The sequence below is a fragment of the Pleurodeles waltl genome, chromosome 2_2 (genome assembly GCF_031143425.1).
Source record: "Pleurodeles waltl isolate 20211129_DDA chromosome 2_2, aPleWal1.hap1.20221129, whole genome shotgun sequence".
In the NCBI taxonomy this organism is placed as follows: domain Eukaryota; kingdom Metazoa; phylum Chordata; class Amphibia; order Caudata; family Salamandridae; genus Pleurodeles; species Pleurodeles waltl.
In genome coordinates this window covers 690,490,403-690,513,875 of record NC_090439.1, presented here as the reverse complement: position 1 = coordinate 690,513,875, position 23,473 = coordinate 690,490,403, and the positions used below count along the sequence as shown (strand labels likewise).

At 44.6% G+C, this 23,473-nt stretch overlaps 1 protein-coding gene across 1 annotated transcript in view; it reads right to left on the bottom strand.

Moving 5' to 3' along the window:
* LOC138273857 (lectin-like) overlaps positions 1 to 23,473 on the bottom strand; it is a 93,234-nt gene that overhangs the window by 4,926 nt on the left and 64,835 nt on the right. The window lies entirely within an intron of this gene.

Sequence of the window (23,473 nt, the reverse complement as noted above, 5' to 3'; positions counted from 1 at the left end):
CCCTCCCCACCAGCCTCAGGACCACCCAGGACCACTCCGCTTTCCGGAGACTCCTAAAGACTTGGCTGTTTGAGCAGCGATAACCCCCCCTTTCCCCCCTAGCGCCTTGAGACCCGCACGGGTGAGTAGCGCGCTTTATAAATGTTAATGATTTGATTTGATTTGATAAGTGTGCATGTCTGTTTGGCCGGCCGTGTTGGGTTGGCCAAACAGACATGTGCACTTTGTATTTCTCCGCCCAGCTGTATTGCACAGCCGGGGAGGAGAAAGTGCACAGGCCTTCACTCTATGTGTGAGCGCTGCACCAGACCACTCACACCAATCACAATGCTGCTGTCATGCTGGTTACGGCAGCGTTGTGATTGGCTGGAAGCCTGTGTGCTGTCAGAAAGAGGATGAGGATGGAGGAGAGATGAACGCATCTCTCCAAAAAAACGGTAAGTGTTTTTTTTGTTGTTTTTTTTTTTAACTCCCCCAGCCTGCCACTCCCATTCAATAGCAGCCACCACTGATACCTGGTGCATCATAAGCCATCGAAATCGCTAAGTGTAACCACTGACTCACAGTGTCTACAGATTGCTTACGGCTCGGACGAGTAGTGATACAAAACACAAAAACAGACTCATAATTGCAGAATTCAGCTTACCATGGTCTTTAATGCAATGCAGTGGCCGGCACAATTCCGCGTGCTTGGGGTAGCTCTATTATAGTACCCATTTTTTAAAAGGGCGCTAAGTCCCGCCCTAAAGATTACAAGCCAGTTTCCCTATTGGACTCATCAGTGAAGGTTATGAGCTGGGCTTTACTAAAGTGATTGGTGGAGTGGATTGAAGAGCCTTCTGTCCTTTTGCCAATGCATATGGGTTTAGAAAGGGTTTGGGGAGAGTAGAGCAATGTGTTAATCTTGATCTTTTAATTGGTTAATACACTAGGGCGAAGTGTGGTTTGCTTTACTTGTGTTGTGCAGATTTGAGTAGTGCCTTCGATATGGTAGTCCATTCACTTCTTTGGCCTGTGTTACTCTCAATCGGTGCCCCAAGGGATAGTATAAGTTTCTTAGCTCACCTGTATGAGAATTTATCATGTAAAATCCGTTTTGGGATGTAGAGTGAATGCATACCAAATTTTACAGTGGGAAGGGGTATTAGGCAAGGTTGAATGCTTGCCCTGTTACTCTTCACGCTGTTTACTAACGATGTGGATAGTTTTTTACAATCTGTGCAGGCTGATGCCCCCGTGTTTTAGGGAGACCTATATCAATACTTTTATATGCAGATGATGCTGTTTTGCTTTCTAGGACCCAGGTTGGCCTCCAGAAAATGATGAGTACCTTTGAGGCCTAGATGTCCTTCAACCGACTAGTGATTAATAAAGCAAAAACATTTACCATAGTCTGTGGCCCCAAACCCATTAAATGTAGAACATTTTAAATTGATATTATTCTAATAGTGAGGGTTAACTCCTTCCGTTATTTAGGGGTTATATATTCTTTGGCAATGGTTCTTGGGCTCAGCAAGTTTCTGCTGCTAGGTTGAAAATGAGTAGTAATATATCTGGCATGTTCATGTTTGCACATAAATTAGGTAGTCGGCCTGTTAAATCAATGGTGGGAATCTATAAGGCACAAGGGGTATTCGCAGGAACTTATGGAGCCGGTCTTTAGGGCTATGTCCCTAGTTTACTTGTACAGGTTGAGGAAATTTACTTTTTAAAGTGATTACTCTGCCTTCCGGGATCAGCGTCTTTAATGATTATCCATCAGGAGGTGGGCTTACAATATATTGAGGATATCTTATTAGTCAAACCTCTATTATTATGGTACTCTTTCTGGGCAAAAAACGAGACTGGTTTTACTAAATCAGTAATTTTAGACTGTCTTTCCCTGGATAGGGGCCATCGCATACTGTGGCTGGCATACATTAGTTCTGTTTTAATACCTTGTATAGTATCCAAGAGTGGTCTAACCCCTTACAGACAATGAATCTTACAAAGATGGATTTTAGGGAGCCATTTTGTGAGTCAAGAAAGGAAGATTGTCTGGGCATGGAAATGTTGAAATCTTCAGTTTCCTATTATCTGTCCCTACGGGTAGAAGTGGGTTGCAAGAGTTATCTGTTTGCGTAACTAATGTGCAACATAGATTCCTTTTAACAAGATTGTGTTTTGGCACTGTGCATCATTTGACGGCCTTTCCTAACAGGAGGTGTCGTCCACCTGACACAACTCTGTGTCCATGTGATTGTGTGAGTAGACCCCATGTGATTGTGTGAGTAGACAGAGCACTTTGCTCTTTATGCATTTTTGCAAATTCGATTTATCGTTTAGACAATACTATCTTAAACCTATCCTGGTTGCTCAGAATATTAAGTGCTACAAAGCAGTTTTGGTTACTTGGCTACATTCAATGACCTACCTGTATGTTACAATGTTGCACTTTATATATTGAAGGCAATTAGTGTGAGGAGTAGTGTATCATAGTGGCTTGTGCTAGGCTATTTGATTTAGTACTGCATATGCTTTCTTTTATTATGTTTTTTGAAGTAATGAAATTGCAGGTATTTATAAATTATTTTTTTATTATTGTATCTGGATTCAATTTTATCATGTCTTATTTTGCTGTTTCTTTTTAATGTACTTTTATGACTATTTTTAATATGCCAAATAAAGTTTTGAATCAAATTCAGTTTTCCTTTTTAGGTATACTTTGACCATCTTACCCACATCCAAGGTATGCAATGTAGGTTCTTCATCAGATAGAGAAGAACAAAAGTAGGGAAGAAAAATGGCCTGGTTCAGATGGAAATCAGATAGTACTTTAGGAAGTAGAGTCTGTGGGAGATGTAAAGCAAGACCCTCAGGAACAAATCAAAGTAGGACTCCGAAATTAAACACACACCAATTTATTTTAATCTTTGTGCAGTGGTTATTGAGATTAAATAAACTACATTGATAGATATATTTTAATGAATGCTTCATCCAATGATTCAAATGGCACAGACTCTTAACCCCTTGAAATAAATAGCGATCCCAAGGTGGTATAGGTTTGGAGTTCGGGGGTAGGCCAAGCCAAAACTTTTTAGGAGGCAAGAAGCCAACACAGGTACGAAATCTATATTCATCCACAGAAATGTAAATGCTGAAAATTCACAAAAGATAGGTTATACGATAGCTGATTCAGATCCTTGGAGTCTCACCAATGTCTGAATGAGGTACAATGTTTATTGCATGATTTTAAAGTGGAGGGGCGATGAGCTTGTGTATTGCTGATGCAACCTCCTGGGTAAGACCCAATCTACAAAGGCCTAGTTTCTCAGAAGCCAAGCTTTCAGTGTAATCTCCTCAGGGTATATGGAGGAAGGCTCAGCAATCTCAAGGGTGACGTATGGTCTGGGAATGTTCACCTCTGTTGTACACTCAACTGCTTGGCAAATGGAAGCCAGGATTTCCTGGGCCAATAAGGACTTGTGAAAAATAACTGAGCCAAAGCATCATGAGCTAGAGGCTGCAGATCCCTTTCCTTGGAAAATAAAGTGGGCCGTTGGGTATCCCGTGAGCTGGCAAGCAGGCCATTTATAGGTCACCTAAAACCAGACTCACCTTTAATAAAACTTCCCTCTTTAAAGAAAAATCTGTTGAGTCTGAGAAAACTCTGATCAGAAAGCATGGAAGTGCTTTGTCTACTGCTGGACTATGAATTGACAATAAAAAACAATGTTTCTCTGCCAACAGAAAAATCTTGCCCACTATTCTCATTAGAATTCAAGATTTTATTTCACCCTGGATAACAATCTAGGTATATGCCACCATACTGTACGTTTTCATAAGGACTGGACTGTACTAGGTAAGGAGGAAAGGCTTTTTAAAGCCATGTAGATTGCTCACAGCTCTCTCCAGTTAACCACATTATATATCTTCTTCCTGGGCTACCCCTCTTGATAAGTTAACTGATCCAAGAGTGCTCCCCAACTCTTTAGGCTGGCATCTGTTGATATTATTATTGGAGCAAGGGACAACATATCCACACCTCTGGAGAGGGCCACTGATGATTGCCACCACTCCAACTGTTGTCTCAATGTGGAGGACAGTAATAAATATCTCCAAAGTCAAAGAGACTGAATACCGCTGTTCAAGGATATGCAGAATCAAGGGCTTTATATGAAATCTCACCCAAAGTACAACAAAGATCAATGCAAGCAGGCCACCCTGAACCTAAAGCCATAGACATTCGGTAGCTGACTGCTTCATCAGCTTCTAGAGGTGCTATAGATTTTATTCGAACAGGAGGAAGGAAAACGCTTGTATTGAAAAGGCCTCTCATACTCTTTTGTTTTTGCAAATGCCAAATGTAATATTGCATCATTTATCAACACTCAAGTAAGATAATAATTCTTCAAGTATGAGGGCCTATTTGTTCATAGGTTGCTGCATGAATAAGCCAATCATCAAGATACAGGCAAAATTGGATACCCAATGGCAGGACAGTAAATTGATCATGGCTATCAACACATACTGAGGTGCCTCCGATGGCGATTTTGGTTGGTAATATGAAAATACGTGTCCTGCAGGCCTACTGCCATCATGTAATTCCCTTGTCAAACAATTAGAATAACTTCATGTAGAGTCTCCATAAGAAAGTGTAGGGCTTTCACATACACATTGATGTTTCTTAGGTCGATTATTGGATGATATTTTCCTAACGGTTTGGGTACAAGAAAGAGAATTGGGAAAATATCCTGTACTTTCTCTTGTGAGGGAACAAGGCAGATCACTTCTTTAGCAAAAGCATCTGGACCCCAATTAGCAGACTCAATCTCCTCATGAGATCTAATGGAAGTTGCAATAAGCAAAACCTTGGAGGAGTTCCTGGCACAAATTCTATTGTGCAACCTTCTTTTACCACATTCAAAATCAATCTGTCCTTAATATTTTCTTTCTGGCTCATGTGGACTTACTTCAGTCAATCGCCTACCTGATTTTGAGGAGGAGAAGATTAGTCAGGAAGGCTACCTTTCAGGGGGGACACACCTTAGGATCAGCCACAGAATTTATTTCTCTTTTTCTTCCCCTCAAAGGCTGACCTCTAGTGTAAATGTATTCAAAGGAGGGTAGTTCTGCAATGATTTACACCAGAAAAGAAAATGGAGGTTGGAAAGTAAATGGTGAAATTAATCTTTTGTCCTCACCAGCCTTTTATACGAGTTCCTCCAGGTGGAGACCAAAATGTTTTTGGAATTAATACACTAAGCTAATTAATAAAGCACACTGATTTGAATCCCCTTTCCATGCCCCAAATCAATATTTTCTTGTTGTTGCTACAGAACTAACAAAAGAGATAAAAAACCTTAGTCATGTCCAAATAAATATTTGAAGCTAACTTCAACTGCTTGTCAATTATATCTATGATTTAATGAGAGTCCGTACCTCAGTCCACTGCAGACAGTAATTTCTGAAAGTCTTTCATCAATTAGAGGCTTGAATATACTATCTCAAAGTAAAGCTTATAGTTGCATGTTGTCCTTTGAAGGCTAGCTCCAGCCTTTTATCAATATTGTCAGCCTGAGTAGAATCTTTCAATATGATAAGTGGCAACTCAACAAACATAGTAGATAATCAGTTTCAATAACATCAGAGAACAGTTGGTTACTATCCTGTAGAGGATACAAATTACTCCGAATTATTGGAATTAAAGCCCTCTCTAGATTGTCCCAATACTGCATGATTAACTTCTTTGATGCTTCAAGATATGTTGAGACTATATTAACCCCCTGAAAAGTAGAAGCTTCAACTGGATTGTAAAAACCCATATTAGCATTTAAGTAAATTATAACCTCATCCAGTTCCCTCCCCTTTACTATAACCTCCTCTAATATCCACTTCAGGTGGGTCATCAGAATCAGGGTTTAACCCCGTAGGTTAAACAACTGGCTCTTTCTGAATACATTTGGGAGATTCAATTACAGACTATGAGGGTGACAGTTATCGATCCATAAATGCAGAGACAGCTTCATCTACCATAGCCTTCAATACAACCATGTTCGGTTTATCTGTAGCACCTTTGAATGCTCTTTAGCTTGAGTAATGCTCTTCAGAGGTGCAATGCTTTCACTTAGCAGAGTTTCTTTTGTGGAGAAAGAGAGCAGTCAGAATCTGACATAGTCTCAAGTAAATATAATCTCAAAGCACATGGATTCACTAATTATCAGATGTCATCTTGAAGTTGTCTGCTCTCCTCCACCAGTGTCAGAAAGGCAGACATGACATCATATCTCAGCCCCAACTAAGGACAGGCAAAGTGACATCTTGTGAGATGCCTTTGTCTTGCCTAAGTACTTTGTAAGAAACTGGATTATTATTTGGGGTGGGTTCTCACTCACCTCAAGGAAAAATAACATTAGTTAGTCAGAGTGAACCCTAAAGTCAGTATTTTAACCTGAACTCAATTTGTCTGGTAGCTACGGACAGAGCATACAGGATAAACTTTGGGCAATGTGTAAAGTATTTAAGTAGTACCAAAATAGCAATGAAGGCAAAACATCAAAACAAAACCTCCCTACTGAATTAGAAAACACAGGGTACCATTTAGAGTAAAAAATAACACAAAAAACCTCAAAAATAAAATAAAGACCCCTGGCCTCAGAGGTGGCATAATTAGTGCCAGAAACACAGGGGCAGCTCGTCCTTAAGGTCGTTGCTTGAGGGTTCACTTCCTTGTTTTAATCAGTTTTTTTATTACTCTACTAGTGAATAATATAGTATTCACTATTGGTGTAATACAAAATGGAGTACAGTTAGCTGGAATATGACCCTCCTTGGTAACTGAGGTAAATAGGTTGTGTGCATGCTGGAGGGTAAGAGGGTGCTGATTTAAAAGAGAGTGTGTGCATGAGTGAATGTGTGTTTGTTTAAGTGTAAGTGTGTGAGTGAGCGAAAGTAAAGATGAAATGGTGTGTGATGTCACTTTCTCTACCCCTGGCATTTTGGTGACTTGATGCCCATTGTTAGAAATTGGGTCTTTTGTTGACAGTCGGGTTACCCCCTGTTCAAGCAAGGACACTCACTCTAGTCAGGGTAAAAGAGAATCACCCTCAGCTAACCCCTGCTTACCCCCTTGGTAGCTTGGCAGAGCAGTAGGCTTAACTTCAGAGTGCTAGGTGTAAAGTATTTGTACCAACACACACAGTAACTTAATGAAAACACTAGAAAACGACACAACACAGGTTTAGAAAAATTGGAAATAAACAAAACAAGACCAAAACGACAAAAATCCACCATACACAAGTCAAGTTATCGATAAAAATGCAAAAAGAGTCTTTAAGTAGTTTTAAACACGCACTAGCGCTGCTAGAGTGAAAATGTACCTGGTGCGCATCAAAAGTAACCCTGATTGGGCGGGTGTGCGTCAAAAATAACTCCGCACAGCGGTACATGAGTCGAAAATCCAGCCGCACGATGATCCGAAAATTCCGCAGCGCAGTTTGTGATCTCCCAGCCTCCGTCAGCGATGCTGTGTGTTGTTTCTCCTGCTCCGTGCGTCGATTCTTCGGTCGCGTTTCCTGCGAACGTCGTTTCTCAGCTGCGGAGCTGGTGGTGCCTCATTTTTTCAGCCGCAGGTCAGATTTGCGTCAATCTTTTCCCCACAAGGCGCTCTGTACGTGGATTTTCTTGTCTTTAGGCTGCCAGATTCTCCTTTCAGGGTCCCAGGAACTGGATGGGCACCACAGGGCAGAGTAGGAGTCTCTCCAGAGACTCCAGCTGCTGGCAGAGAGAAGTCTTTGCTGTCCCTGAGACTTCAAACAACAGGAGGCAAGCTCTATATCAAGCCCTTGGAGATTTCTTCTCAAGATGGAAGGCACACAAAGTCCAGTCTTTGCCCTCTTACTCTGGCAGAAGCAGCAACTGCAGGATAGCTCCACAGAGCACAGGCAGGGCAGCTCTTCTTCCTCAGCTATTCAGCTCTTCTCCAGGCAGAGGTTCCTCTTGGTTCCAGAAGTGTTTCTAAAGTCTGTGGTTTTGGGTGCCCTTTTTATACCCAATTTCTCCTTTGAATTAGGCCTACTTCAAAGTAAAGTCTCTTTGGAATGTGAAATCCTGCCTTGCCCAGGCCAGGCCCCAGACACTCACCAGGGGGTTGGAGACTGCATTGTGTGAGGGCAGGCACAGCCCTTTCAGGTGTGAGTGACCACTCCTCCCCTCCCTCCTAGCACAGATGGCTCATCAGGATATGCAGGCTACACCCCAGCTCCCTTTGTGTCACTGTCTAGTGTGGGGTGCAACCAGCCCAACTGTCAAACTGACCCAGACAGGGAATCCACAAACAGGCAGAGTCACAGAAATGGTCTAAGCAAGAAAATGCTCACTTTCTAAAAGTGCCATTTTCAAACACACAATCTTAAAATCAACTTTACTAAAAGATGTATTTTTAAATTGTGAGCTCAGAGACCCCAAACTCCACATGTCCATCCGCTCCCAAAGGGAATCTACACTTTAATCAGATTTAAAGGTAGCCCCCACGTTAACCTATGAGAGGGACAGGCCTTGCAACAATGAAAAACGAATTTAGCAATATTTCACTGTCAGGACATATAAAACACATTACTATATGTCCTACCTTAACCATACACTGCACCCTGCCTTGGGGCTACCTAGGGCCTACCTTATGGGTGTCTGACATGTAAGAAAAGGGAAGGTTTAGGCCTGGCAAGTGGGTATACTTGCCAAGTCGAATTTACAGTTAAAACTGCACCCACAGACACTGCAGTGGCAGGTCTGAGACATGATTACAGAGCTATTTATGTGGGTGGCACAACCAGTGCTGCAGGCCCACTAATAGCATTTGATTTACAGGCCCTGGCCACCTCTAGTGCACTGTACTAGGGACTTACTAATAAATCAAATATGCCAATCAGGGATAAGCCAATTCCATACACATTTTGTAAAGGAGCACTTGCACTTTAGCACTGGTTAGCAGTGGTAAAGTGCCCAGAGTAACAAAAACAGTTAAATCAGAGTCCAGCACACATCAACAACCTGGAGAACAGAGGCACAAAGTTAAGGGAGACCACGCCAAGGATGAAAAGTCTAACACCCATGATGTCAACCACTGGAACAATGCGTCGTGTGACATGGAACACCTGTTACTACTAATTTATATAATGTGTTAAACCACTTTATCACTGCAGCAGAAGACATCGACCAATGTACATCTAAATTACATAAGAGGCAACAACGTCCGAACTTTGGGATCTGGAGCAGAGCAAAACTGAACAACCTCTTCCTGGCCTTGAGGGCGTCTCGGTGCCAAACGTCAGACGCCAGTGCAAGATGATAAATCACACGAAAAGGACGAAAGTAATTGACAGGCAGAAACCTCACCGCCTGCACCATGGAGTGGAAGTCAAAACACAGGTCAGGGTTATGCACATTCTTCTGTTGAGGAAAAAGTGAGTACTGAGCGCAGTATTTCTTGTGCGTAGACAGGAAGAGCACCAAAGTAAAGCCAACATTTGAGCATCGTCAGGATTTTACAAAGGAAATGAGAAAGATAAAGATCTTCGCTGGTAGGGATGAGTCAACAGATTTAAGGTGAAAGAAGAGGAGGGTGTTTAAAATATCCAGAAATGTTATCCCAAAACAGAAAGAAAGAAAGAATATGTGAAGTTCAGTTAGAAATAATAGAAACTGACGATAAATCGAATGACAATGGATGTTGATCAGAGACAGAGAGCATGGGGTTAGAAGAAAATAAAAAGCAGGAGAATGCAGAGGAGAGAATAGTGATTGTGATTCCTGGACAGGTATAAGTACTAGACGACAAGTTGTGTAAGTGAGAGTAGAATAATCAAAGTAGGCTATGGGCATCAATTCACCAAAATGTGAGGGGTAGCGGAAGTAACATCCCATACACTTTGACCTCAATGAGGTCATGAGAAGTGACATTATCTGACCCTTGACCTTGTTTTTTTCGAAGAAGGCATGTCATTTGACCCTAACATTACAACTGGCAGCTGAAGTTTCATATCAACCGCATTATGCCGCTTTGTGTTACTTTGTTTCAAGGGGTTATTCCTGGGTGAGGCAAGGGTATTTCAAATGCTCTGCCCATAGGTTTTGACACAAGTATCTACCTACAAACATTAGTAGACAGGAGTTTGCACCAAAATCGTATGCCTCTTTGAGGCGGGCGTAACAAGGATAAATATTTTCACTTCTTATTGTTTTTCCAACTTTGAATGTGTGCCGAATTGTACAGCATACATGCAAAGTGAGAAAAGCCTTAAAGCATCACATTCAGGGACCACATTCAGTCTAAAACCTACACTGCAGAGAACTCAAGCACACTTGTACTATGGCTCACATGTGGGTGCATTGGCGTTTTGCTGCCAAAACTGCACCAGCACGCAAGGAGATAAAGAAAGCTCCTCATCTTATTAGACAGGGCACATTTTTCCTCTCTCTGTATTACACAAGGCCAACTACAGTGTAGCGTTGCCTTTCGTCAAAGAAAAGTTAATATGGGTCTCTTTTGCACTACCCTTTTATCTGCTTACCTTTCACTGACCTCAGTCACTTTCACCCACACACTTCTACTCATACAAACACACATGCCCATAAACACATGCACACAAACTGTCACATAAACCTCGTTCTTACCCGCAATCACGCACATAACATGCTTTTAAAATACTTTTTATTTACTACAGCTCCCACCAAAAGGCCAGTTCTTGCCAAGTGTGCTCCATTTCTTTATTACAAGAATAGTGAGTAATCCGGCAGTGTCAGAGTGCCCAGTAGGCCAGTCCAACACTGAACCAAATTACATACCAGCAACACTACATATTGTAACGTCAAGCGCCGGGTTTTATAATTCTACTTAGCTTTATAAGATTCTCAATTTAAAAGAATGAGCTGCAACGTATGTGATGTAAAATATACTAATTTGTTGCTTGGTATGTGATGTAAAATATGCTAATAAAGTCATAAAATCTGATTATAAGTGCCCCATTAAATTGTGATCCTTGTGCAGACCTGTTTAATCAGGTTTAGCAATTACAGTGTTTATCACACCAGGTAATTACCAGATGCAATGAAGATTGCACCCTTTGCTAAATTTCATCAGGTCACACCTGCCAGAATTTAACAAGGGGGAAACTGCCAATATTTACTGAGACATGCATAATTTGGTGCAGTCAGAACTAAATGTTATCGTTTTTCACAGGGCCTACCCATAAAATCTTGACCTGACCATAAATAACGTTGGTGATGTTATTAGGCAACTCGAACTTCCGGTCTTGAACACTCTCTCGACTTTGCTCCCTACTGAATGGAAAAAGCTTCTAGAAAGGATCTTCAATGTTATTTCTCATGAGGAAGATCTTGGCACTTTATTAAACTACAGGCGCAGTGATTCAGTTTACAACTCCTACTCAAATCATATCTAACCGAAGAAAAATAAAATACCTGACATTCAGGTTATTCTAAATTCCTTTGTTTCAGTTTGAATGATCTTGGAACCCTTGATTTAAGCGCTCGTGCCGTCTACGTGGTTACAAGACGCAAACCATTGAACACATTATCTGTATTTTTCCTTATCTACTAAAGTTACGTAAAAACGTTTTTTAGACTTTTTTCAGTGTGGGAGTTAATAGGACCATCAACAAGCAACAAATGGCTGTTTTATTAATCAATCTCCTCTTTTTACGAATGCATTATTTCCATTTTTAGACCTTGGATATTACTGTTTGGTTTCTTAAATCAATTGATGTGTCTTACTTTTAGATACGCTCTTAATTACTAACTTAGCAGTGGGTTATTTACTATGTTCAGTCCAACGGATTAATTAATATGTCCACTTTTTATTATTAGTTATTTTCTATAACTGTTATTAAATTAAATTTTGTATTTGTTGTAATCGGCTTTTGATTGATACAAAGCATTTTACTGAATGGTAAAAAGACCCTAAGAGGCAAGGATGTGCTATGTAGTAGATGGTTTCTAAACACACATGGAGAAACTCTCACCACCATGACCAGGTTCTACTCATAAAGGAACACTTTAAAAAGAGCACATTTATAGCAGTGATAGACTGTTCGCAGAATATCCTCCTAATAAGATGGGAAATCAACATGACACCTTAAATTCCCAAATCTGTGTACTAGATATTGGTACTAGAAATTGCATCTTCATGTGAAAGGGATCTGGGAAGCACATGGGGTGGGGACATTAAGCCCATTTACAGACTTATTAAGACCTGAAAACAAACAGCTCTAATCAGAAGAGACAATGCAGCATATGGTACCAGTATTTGAAAGTTTTGTTACTCAGCCCGTTCAATTCGATTTCAACTTTTACCCACTGGACTTTCATGAGCAAATAATACAACGACTATGAAAAGGTACGTGAAATTACAAGCTATGCTATGATTAAAAAAGCATTCCATTATCAGCTGTTTGCCCAATAGTGAGAGTTCAGTGTATCAGTCTTTTTTAATTAGGACTGTGTTGCTATTTATATTTCCTTTCTGAGGTACGATGCCTCATGAGAGAGACGGCCTGTGCATGTTGGCACTTACCCTGAGGCCTGAGAAAGGAGGGAGATCATTGCTGGATTGGTGTTCCGCATGGCAGAGTTCCTAAAGAGAAGCCATATGGTCCCTTTACAAACTTTTTTGTATGCTCAGCATAAAAGTACGACATGTATTAGTGGCTCCATTTGAGAGCCACAGCAAGCCCATGTGGATGAGTTGTCTCATACCTCCAAGCCTAATGTTCGTTTGGCAGTAAGGATTTGATGTTTAGTGTAAGATAACTGCCCAATTTGTTTAATGGCTTAAAAGTTTGGTCCGGATATTTTCTCTGATTCCATACTCAGGGGGTCATTTTGACCTCGGCAGTCTTTTTTGAAGAACGCCGAGGGACCGCCGTGCGGAAGACCGCCATTGGTGGCGGTTTGCCGCTCGGCCTGTTATGACTGTTGGCAGCTCTCCGTCCTTTTACGGACGGACAGCCGCCAACAGCCATACTGGCGGGAGACGGGGAAGTGGAGGTTGCTCCACCTCCACCGCTACGCCAACAGAACACCGCCCAGCGAATCACGTCCTGTGATTCGCCGTGGCGGTGTTCTGTTGGCGTTATGGTGTCGGGGGAGCTGACCCCATGGCTCCCATCCCCTCCCGGAGGATCGTCGGACCAGTTAAGTCGATCGTCCGTGAGGGGAGGGGGGTGTTGTGTGGGTGCATGGGGGTGTGCGTGTGTGTATGTAGAGGGGGTGTGTGAGTGCGTGTATGCCTGCGGGGTGTTATGTGTATGGGAATGAGTGCGTATATGTTTGAATGTGGGTGTGCGTGTATGACTGTGTGTGTGGATGTAGGCATGTATGTCGGTGTGTGCGCGTGTAAGTATGTAGGTGATGCCTGCGTGCGTGTCGTGTGGGTATGGGTGAAGTGATGTTGGGGGTCGGGGTGGGGAGGGGGGCCCTGCCAACATTGGGGGGTGGCAGGGGTGGTGGGGTGGGTAGGGAGTCAGGGTGGGGGTGGGGAAGACCCCTATCAGTGCCAGGGAATGGATTCCCTGGCACTGATAGTGCTTACTGCCATGGATTTCATGGCGGTTCAAACCGCTGGAAATCCACGGCGGTAAGCCGGGTCCAAATACCGCCGGCAGTATAGTGACGGCCGCCGGGCTGGAGACCCAGGTCTCCAGACCGGCGGGCGGAACGGAGAACCGGCGGATGATCATGGCGGTAACCGCCATGGTCATAATTCCACAGAGTAAGTCTGCCAGCCTGTTGGCGGTTTTACCGCCGGTTCTCCGCCTTCCGCCAGGGTTGTAATGACCCCCTTAGATTGGTTAGGGAAGTTCTACTCTCTCTAAGGTACTGCTTTATCAGCGTTTCACTTTGTGCTTACTACGATTGGCTGCATCTAGTCGGTCTGGTAGTGGTTCCATGTTTTGATCTGAGAGGACGTTGTGCATTACAAGAATAACTGGATTCGTGAGCAGGACGGCTAATCTCATCCCAGTTTCTACTAGATGGTTTGGTGTGCTGAATGTTCCCTTGATGGCCCAGAAGAGGAGAGCATTGGCATTTTTTCTTCGATCAGTTCATACCCCATAAGTTTTAACTGGGCAGTTTTGCTGATTGCGAGAGACCCAGTGTTTATGTTACACTCAGTTCTCCACATGCTTTTCAAACAGACGTACGTTGTTACCACTCATGCATTTATCAAACATGTAATACAACACATTGCCCATTATTGTTAGGAGAAAATGGCATACCATTATAAACTAAAAGAACTACTGACGTTCACCAGGTATAGTTAACTCACGCAACTATAACTCTTGGTCTAAAGTAACTATAAAACACACCCTCACTATGCACTGCTTATGACCTTACATATTATGTCACACATGACCTGTTCTATGACATCAATGATAACAACCACTGATGACATATAAAATGACATTATTGATGGCAACATTGTTTTTTTCAGTGAAAATATATATGCATGATATATGTGTATTTATGTGTGTGTGAGTGTGTGTGTAGTTTATTCATTTGTTGTTTGTTTTTTGAGAGGTGCCCCTCAAATGCTTCATTTGTTTTGCCTTAGCACCTTTTACCTTTTCCTTCCACTGAACCATAAACACACTCTACCCCCTCTACCTCTTCCCGCTCCTAAACCCTAAAAAACCTTTATTGCCAATTGCCTTCAGCTTTCCTGAACCCTAAAATGTTCTACTACCCTTTACCTCTACTCATCCCTGATCCCTGAAATCACTTACCTCTACTTACTTCTACCCTCCCTTGAACACATCAATACTCCTTACCTCACTTTACATCTAGCCTTCCCAGAATCCTGAAAACCCTGTAGCTACTTTGACGTCTACAGGTCCCTTAAACACTCTTTACCTCTACCTGTCCCTAATTGCTAAAAAACCATTACCTGACAATCTCTACCATCCCATAACTCCTAAACCTTTACCCATCCTTTAACCCTAAAACTAGTTACGATCTCGTAACCGAACCCAATATTTTTTTTTTTTCCTCCCAGTCCTTCAGAAGTTTGAAGATTGTTTTTGAGAATATATCCTCTTCTTTTCATAGGCCGCGATTTTTGAAAATGCCAGGAGTAGAAGAAGAGACATCACATTTTCTTTGACCCTAATGACATCAGAAGAAGTAACATCATACAACCCTTGACCTTGATTTTTTTCCAGACAGGTTTGTCACATGACCCTAACATCACAACGGTTGACATCACTGAAGTTCCATTATAACTGCATGATTAGTATGATTAGTATAACAGCAAAACACAGATGAAGGTCTGTTTTAGATGTCTCTTATACTATGGTGTTGATCTGATTATTGAATGTTCTTGGGCATCATACTCACTATTAACTGTAGTTAGCATGCAACTCATGTAAACCACACCTCTAAGGGATTTCTCTCCCCAGGACAAATTTGAAAAGAATGGGGTGAAATCATTAATTTTAAAGCCCAATCTGAAGAAACATTTTCTAAAGTGCCATAGGTGCGGAAATGGCACTCATTCAATCAATCAATCAAAAGATTTATAAAGCGCGCTATGTACCCGTTAGGGTTTCGAGGCGCAGGGGGGTGGGGGGGTGCTGCTAACGTTCGAAGAGCCATGTCTTGAGGAGTCTCCTGAAGGTGAGGAGGTCCTGGGTCTGGCGAAGAGAGGTGGGGAGAGAGTTCCAGGTCTTGGCGGCGAGGTAGGAGAATGATCTGCCTCCAGAGGTCTTGCGCTGGATTCGGGTGAAGATGGCGAGGGCGAGGTTGGCAGAGCGTAGTTGACGTGAGGGAACGTAGAAGTTGAGTCTGGAGTTCAGGTAGGTGGGTCCGGTGTTGTGGAGTGCCTTGTGTGCATGGGTGAGGAGTTTAAAGGTGATCCTCTTTTCCACGGGGAGCCAGTGGAGGTTCTTCAGGTGGGGGGAGATGTGACCTCGGCGGGGTACGTCGAGGATCAGGTGGGCGGCTGCGTTCTGGATGCGTTGGAGTTGTTTGATGTCTTTCGTTGGGATGCCTGTGTAGAGTGCGTTGCCGTAGTCGAGTCTGCTACTGACGAGGGCTTGGGTCACCATCTTTCTGGTTCCTGTTGGAATCCACTTGAAAATCCTGCGGAGCATGCGGAGGGTGTTGAAACAGGAAGAGGAGACAGCGTTGACCTGTTTGGACATGGTGAGAGCGGAGTCGAGGATGAAGCCCAGGTTTCGTGCGTGGCTGGCAGGGGTGGGTGGCGGGCCGAGGGCGGTGGGCCACCAGGAGTCGTTCCAGGCCGAGGGGGTGCGTCCGAGGATGAGGACTTCCGTCTTGTCGGAGTTGAGTTTCAGGCGGCTGTTGCTCATCCACTCGGTGATGGATTTCAGTCCCTCGTGGAGGTTGGTTTTGGCGGTGAGAGGATCTTTGGTCAGGGAGAGGACAAGTTGGGTGTCGTCGGCGTAGGAGATAATGCTGAGGTTGTGTTGGCGGGCCAGTTGTGCGAGGGGGGCCATGTAGACCTTGAACAACGTTGGGCTGAGTGAGGAGCCTTGGGGGACGTCGCAGATGAGGTTGGTGGCTTTGGAGCGGAAGGGTGAGAGTCAGACTCTCTGAGTTCTGTTGGAGAGAAAGGATGAGATCCAGTTGAGGGCTTTGTCTTGGATGCCGGCCTCGTTGAGACGGTTTAGTAGGGTGCGGTGGCAGACTGTATCGAAAGCGGCTGATAGGTCTAAGAGGATCAGGGCTGAGGTTTCGCCGTTGTCCATTTGTTGTCTGCTGTCATCTGTGGCGGCGAGGAGTGCGGTCTCAGTGCTGTGGTTTCGTCTGAAACCAGATTGAGAGGGGTCTAGGATGGCGTTGTCTTCTAGGAAGTGGGCGAGTTGTGCGTTGACGATCTTCTCGATGACTTTCGCTGGGAAAGGGAGGAGGGAGATCGGATGGAAGTTTTTGAGATCGTTGAGGTCAGCCTTGGGTTTCTTGAAAAGGGGTTGGATTTCTGCGTGCTTCCAGCTGTCCGGGAAAGTAGCGGTGTCAAAGGAGAGGTTGATGATCTTGCGGAGTTTGGGGGCGATGGTGGCGTTGGCTTTGTTGAACACGTGATGTGGGCAGGGGTCAGCGGGGGATCCTGAGTGAATGGAGTTCATGGTTTTTCGTGTTTCGGCGTCATCTACTTGAGTCCAGGTGGTGATGCGGTAGGCGTGGGAGGAGTTGCTGGGGGTGGGGTCCGGCGGAGGTGAGTTGTTGAAGCTGTTGTGGATGGTTGCGATTTTCTGGTAGAAGAAGGTGGAGAGCTCGTCGCAGAGTTCCTGGGAAGGAGGGACGTCGTTGACGTTGGCGTTGGAAAGTTCCTTCACGATGCAGAAGAGTTCTTTGCAGTCGTGAGCGTTGTTATTGAGGCGTTCTGTGAAGAGGGAGCGCTTGGCGAGTCGGATCAGTTGGTGGTGTCTGCGGTTGGCTTCCTTGAGGGTGGCAAGGTTGTCGGGTGTACGCTCGAGGATCCATTTTTTCTTGAGTTTCTGGCAGGTGCGTTTGGAGGTGGTCAGTTCGTCTGTGAACCAGGCTGTTTTTTTCTTATCTTGGTTGGCGGTGGGTCTCTTGAGTGGAGCTAGGATGTTGGAGCAGTTGAGGATCCATTGATGGAGGTTGATGGCGGCGGAGTCCGGGTCGGTGGGGTCGGTGGTGGGTTTTTGGCGAGGGTGCTGGCTAGTTGTTCTTCGGTGACTTTTCCCCAGCGGCGGTGAGGCAGTAGAGGGTTGCGGTGGTGTTCGGTGTTTTTCTTGAAGGTGAAGTGTACGCAGTGATGGTCAGTCCAATGGAGTTCGGAGGTGTGGCTGAAAGAGATGTGGTTGCTTGAAGTGAAGAGTGGGTCAAGGGTGTGTCCTGCGATGTGGGTGAGGGTGTTGACCAATTGACGGAGTCCGAGGTTGGAGAGGTTGGTGGTCAGTGATGCGGTGTTGGCGTCATTGTTGTTATCCAGGTGGAAATTGAGATCTCCCAGGAGGATGTAGTCTGGAGAGGCGAGGGCGTGGGTGCTTGCGAGGTCGGAGACGGTGTTGCTGAAGGGGGCTCTTGGTCCTGGCGGACGGTATATGAGGGTTCCTCTGAGGGTGGTGTTGGGGTCTGTGTGAATCTGGAAGTGGAGGTGTTCGGCTGACTTGAGGGTGTCGTCCGTGTGGGTGAGGATCTTGAGGAAAGATTTGTGGGCGATGGCTATTCCTCTGCCGATTCCGTTGGTGCGATCTCTTCTGGTGATCTTGTATCCGTCAGGGATGGCGATGGCGATGTCAGGGACCGAGGAGTCTTTCCACCAGGTTTCGGTCAGGAAGGCCACGTCTGGGGCGGTGGTGTCGAGCAGGTCCTAGAGCTCGATGGCGTGTTTTCGTGCGGAGGGTGTGTTGAGGAGGATGCAGTGCGGGTGGTTGGTGTTGGTTGTTGCTGGCTTCGTTGTTCTGTTGCAGGAGAAGTTGCAGGTGCGGCAGGAGAAAGGTCCTTTGGTGTGCTTCGGGGTGGCCAGGAAGCACTCTGTGGAGGGGCCAGGGTTGAGGGTGCGGAGTTCGCTGGCCGAGTAACGGAGGCAGGGGGTGCGGGGGGTGTGAGGACCAGGGGGGTGGCGCTGGGCGCGGTCCAGGCACGGACAGGCGCAGACGGGCTTGCCTCTGGCGCGCCCGCTGCGCGGCTGCGCAGCGCCAGCCATTAAGAAGGGAGGGGGGAGCAGCTGGGAGGCGGGAGGGAGCGGCGAATGGGGGCGCGATGGGGGCGGGGCCGCAGGGAGGCAGCGGCAAGGGGAGATCAGCAAGGGGGAGCGCCCAAGGGGCGAAAAAACCAGGGAAAAAGGCACAAAACAGTAAGGAACAAGATTAAAAACAGGCACAAAATACAATTATGGCACAAGTTACACTCAGGGTACAGCAATCAGAGGGGCACAACGGGGGCAGAAGCGCAAGGATGCAAGGCGCTGAAAGTTGGAAAACACTTATAGGACGGCGAAAAGCGGCACAATCAGAAGGGGCACAACGGGGGCAGATGCGCAAGGGGGCAAGGCGCTGAAATTAGAAAAACAACTTACAGGACGGTGAAAAGCGGCACACGGGTCAAGTGAAGCTACAAGAGCCCACTAGACACCAGGGATGAGGCGCAGGAGGATGCCTGCGGGTGGAGGAGGGCCTCGAACACGCTAGCAGCAGCAGGGGGTCAGAGGCAGGTCAGAGGCAGGAGACATCAGGTTGGTGCTGCGGACGTGGGGGGCGAGCTCTAGACCTAAGGTAGAAATATTCAAATTCCTCCATGGTGTGTCAAGCCACTGAGGCCAATGAAACCTAATGCTCCCCAGGAGTTGCCGTCATGTTTCTTCAAAATATGGTATGGGCGCTCCCATATGTCAAACGTTTGCTTAGGGCCAGCATTTTGTCAATTATGCCCCCTTAATTTGCAACGGTGAGGTGATCAATACTGGTTCACTGAACTTGGCTGCAGTTCTTGTAACAAATCCCAATTCTCCTACAATCTAAATTGTCAACTTTTACCATGTTTTCTGCCAGCTGTGTCACCCTGATCAAGTATGTTTTAGAGACCCTTTAATTTAGAGAGATTCTTAACAATTTTACCGAACACTCTGTAATTTTAGAAGGTAGTTTTATTTAGCATATTTGTGCCCAGTGGTATTTTTCTAAACACAGCCCCTTGAAGACCACTTTATTTAATGCATCACACTGTAACCACACACTGCATGGTGAACCGATGAATTCTATTATTAAATATCTTAATCTTTCACTTATTAACTCAACAGTGATCAATTTTATCTGTCTCCCTTTACTTGGTGTATTTACTCAATAATTATGAGGTACTGTGAGATGCTCAGAGTGGTGTACACCTTTGTATGTGTCCTTTGCGTGGGGTCTAAAGCCTTTACTTTTGCCATGTTAGAAATAAAGTGGGAAATCCAAGCACAAACTCTCTTCAGATTATGCTTGCAAGTTTCCTTCAGAAATCCTCTGCAACAACTTCAGACTCCTCTGACCTCGGATCAACCCCAGCCTGCTCCAAGAAATGCTGTAAATGCAACAAAGTGTCTATAAGAGACACTTTCTTCAGCAACCTCAGCTCCAAGTCAGCAACTGCAACAGTTTCCACGGTGTGCATGCTCTAGGGACTCCCTGTCTTCATCCTGCACCAGAAGAGCCGAAGAAATCTCCTGTGGAGTGACAGAGTCACTCCCCTGCTCCAAGCAGGCACCTTCCAATACAACGACCAGTACCCTGGGACTCCTCTCACAGCGACGAGCGTGTTCCTAAGGACACAGAGGGTGGACATCATCGGCATAGCCTGTCCTGAGGTCCTGCTGATGCAATTGGGAGGAGGTAACACCTTGCCTTCTCCGAGAGCACTGGTACCCCTGTGTGATGTGTCTTCTTCGCCTCCTGAGGCCTCTGTGCACTCTTTGCAAAATTCCTTAGGGCACAGCCTGGCCTAGGTCCCCAGCACACCAACCTGTCATGCTCAACTCGCTGAGTTGTTCTCCGGTGGCGTGGAACATTCTTTTGTTGTGCTGCATCAACTGCATTTTGCATTTCCTTTGAACCCGGATCCTGTGGCTCCTGGGGGTGCTGGCTGGCATCTTGAGGGCTCTCTTACGTGCTGAAAGCCCCCTCTTCCTCCTCACAGAGTTCAGGCCCCCAGGTCCCTCCTGGGTTCATCCAGCACCATTTGGATGCAAAACTCACTTTTGTCATAGCCAAGGCATGTTGGCGACTTCCGACACAAAATCTCATCTGCAACAATCTTCACCCCGTGGGACATCTTTTGCAGCATGCAGGAACCCGCTGGAATCTTCCTAGGGTGCATTTCTGCAGTCTTCAACTAACCAGGGACTCTTCTTTTGCAACCTCTTCTGGGTTGGCAGGGGCTCCTGTCCTTCCTGGAATGTAGTCGACTTCTAGACTTGGCCCCCCTCCTTTGCAGGTCTTCAGGTCCAATAGTCTAGCAGTTATTCTTTGCAGACTTGGTTGGCTCCTGCAAAATCTTAAAAACAAGCTGTAGTGTGTCCTAAGGAAACTTTAAGTACTTCACTCCTACTTTTCTGGGCTCTGGGGTGGGGTAATGTACTTACCTTTATTGTATTCTTACTCTCCCAGTGATTCTGCACACACTACACTTGTCTAGGGGGGAATTCGTGATTCACATTCCACTTTCTTAGTATATGGTTTGTGTTGACCCTAGACCTATTTTCTCCTATTGCATTCTGTAGGATTTCCTACTGTTTGCATTGTTCTATGACTATTTACTTGTCTAATTTTGGTGTCTAGTGTACATACAGAAGGAGTATTGTTTCTAAGATATATTTGGTACTGTGTCACCCAAATAAATACCTTTATTTTTGGTAACACTGAGTATTGTCCTTACATGTGTGTACGTACTGTGTAACTATAAATGGTATTGCATGAGCTTTGAATGTCTCCTATTTCAGCCTAAGCTGCTCTTCTATAGCTACTTCTATAAGCCTAAGCTTCTAGAACACTACTACTTCACTAATAAGGGAAAACTGGACCTGGTATAATGTGTAAATACCCAAGGTACCCACTACAAACCAGGCCAGCCTCGTACAAGCTCTTTACTAATTGTTCCTTGTGTTTAAAAATTTGTTGGATGTTAACTCCTATGATGAATTGTCATCTCTTTTACATCTATTTGTGACAAAGTCAAATCATTATCGACCAGCACGCCAAAACCTTCTCAAGCTAAGCCCTTTAAATAGTTTGATATTTTGTGTTATAGGGCCCACCATAATCTAACTGAGGTCCTATAAGAGAACCTTAGGGACCAATCAAGGGTTGTCATTTATCGTGTTGCATACACAAAATATTCTTTAAAACTGTAAAGTCTCTTTGCAACGTGGGGCATAGCATCTACTCATTCATGCAACCAGCATCTGGGACAGCTGTATGTTGTGAGAGGTGAATAACCTCACTCTGAAGTCAAACAGCAAGCAGGGCCTTCTTTATTTTCAAACATCTTGCCCGACTCATGGGTTAGTCATTTAAAGCTAAGATGAACCCAACATTTTTTCTGAATTCTGTGATAATTCTCTGTATTCTGGTATACCAATAATCACCTCTTGGTGGGAAGAGGTTAAAGATGCCCAAGAGCTGCCCAAGAATAAAACGCCAGGTCCCTATGGGGTGCCCCTGGACTTATTTACATCCAAGGTACCGATCTGTGCTCCACTGATCACCATGTACATTAACACCACTGGCAGGGAATCATTATCTATGACTTGCTTTACATCAGTATTGTACCAGTTCTCAAGAAGGAGAGTAAACATGACCCCAGATGGTATATTCTGTAGTGAAGATCTTCAAGTAAATGGTAATGAAAATGCTGATGACATGGGCCAAAGAATGTAAAATCCTATCAGATGTTCAGTAAAGTGCCAGGCCTAGTTTAGGGACAGTTTTTCAAAGTCCTAATCTGTATTTCATTATCAACAAATATATAGTTTCTAACCAAGGATCCATACATATGGCCTATAAGGACTTGAGTTCAGCATTTGACAGAATCAATAGAGATAAACTCTGGGGTATCATGCTGTGTATGTGTGTTGAGGTCAACATAGTATATTTATTGTGTGATTTGCACTCAAACCCATCAGCTTCGGCTAGGTATTTGGAAAATGGGGAATGCACTGGACACTTTAGTTGGTAATGGGGTGTGCATCAAGGCTGCATCCTGGCTCACTTTTCAATGCCCTTTTTGTTCACACTTTATTTTAATCATCTGGAAAAAGCCCTAGTTGATGGGGAAGGGGAATTTTCTTGTATTGGTTCACAACCCATTCCTGGGCTATTTTATGCTAATGACACTGTCCTCATATCATGATGAGAGCTGGGTTTAAAACACTTATTCAGCTCTTTTGTGTGCTTTTGGACAGAGTAAATTTCAGCACTAATTTGAAAAAATCCCACATAATGGTGGCTGGTCCCAGGTCTACTAAAACTAGAGCCTTTTCTGCAAGAGGCCACCATGTCAGTCGAGTAGCAACATTTCATTACTGAGGTGTGATATCTGACTCTGTCATGACGTGGTCTCCCTTGGTGGGCTCCAGAAGACATATCTTTCCCAAGAGCATAGGATCCGTATTTGTAGATTGGGTCACAAACTTATTGAGGCTATATTGAACACTTAGAAGGCTAGGGGCCAGATGTAGGTAGCCTTTTGCACGTCGCAAACTGCGAAAAACGCAGTTTGCGACGTGCAAAAGGCCAAACATGATGCACAACCGCAAATTGCGAGTCGGTACCAATTCACAATTTGAGGCTGGGCTTGCAAATAGGAAGGGGTGTTCCCTTCCTATTTGCGACCGCATCGCCATGCTGAGTTGCTTTGTGACGGCGAATGTGGTCGCAAACTAACTCGCAGTTACCATCCACTTGAAGTGGATGGTAACTCATTCGCAAAAGGGAAGGGGTCCCCATGGGACCCC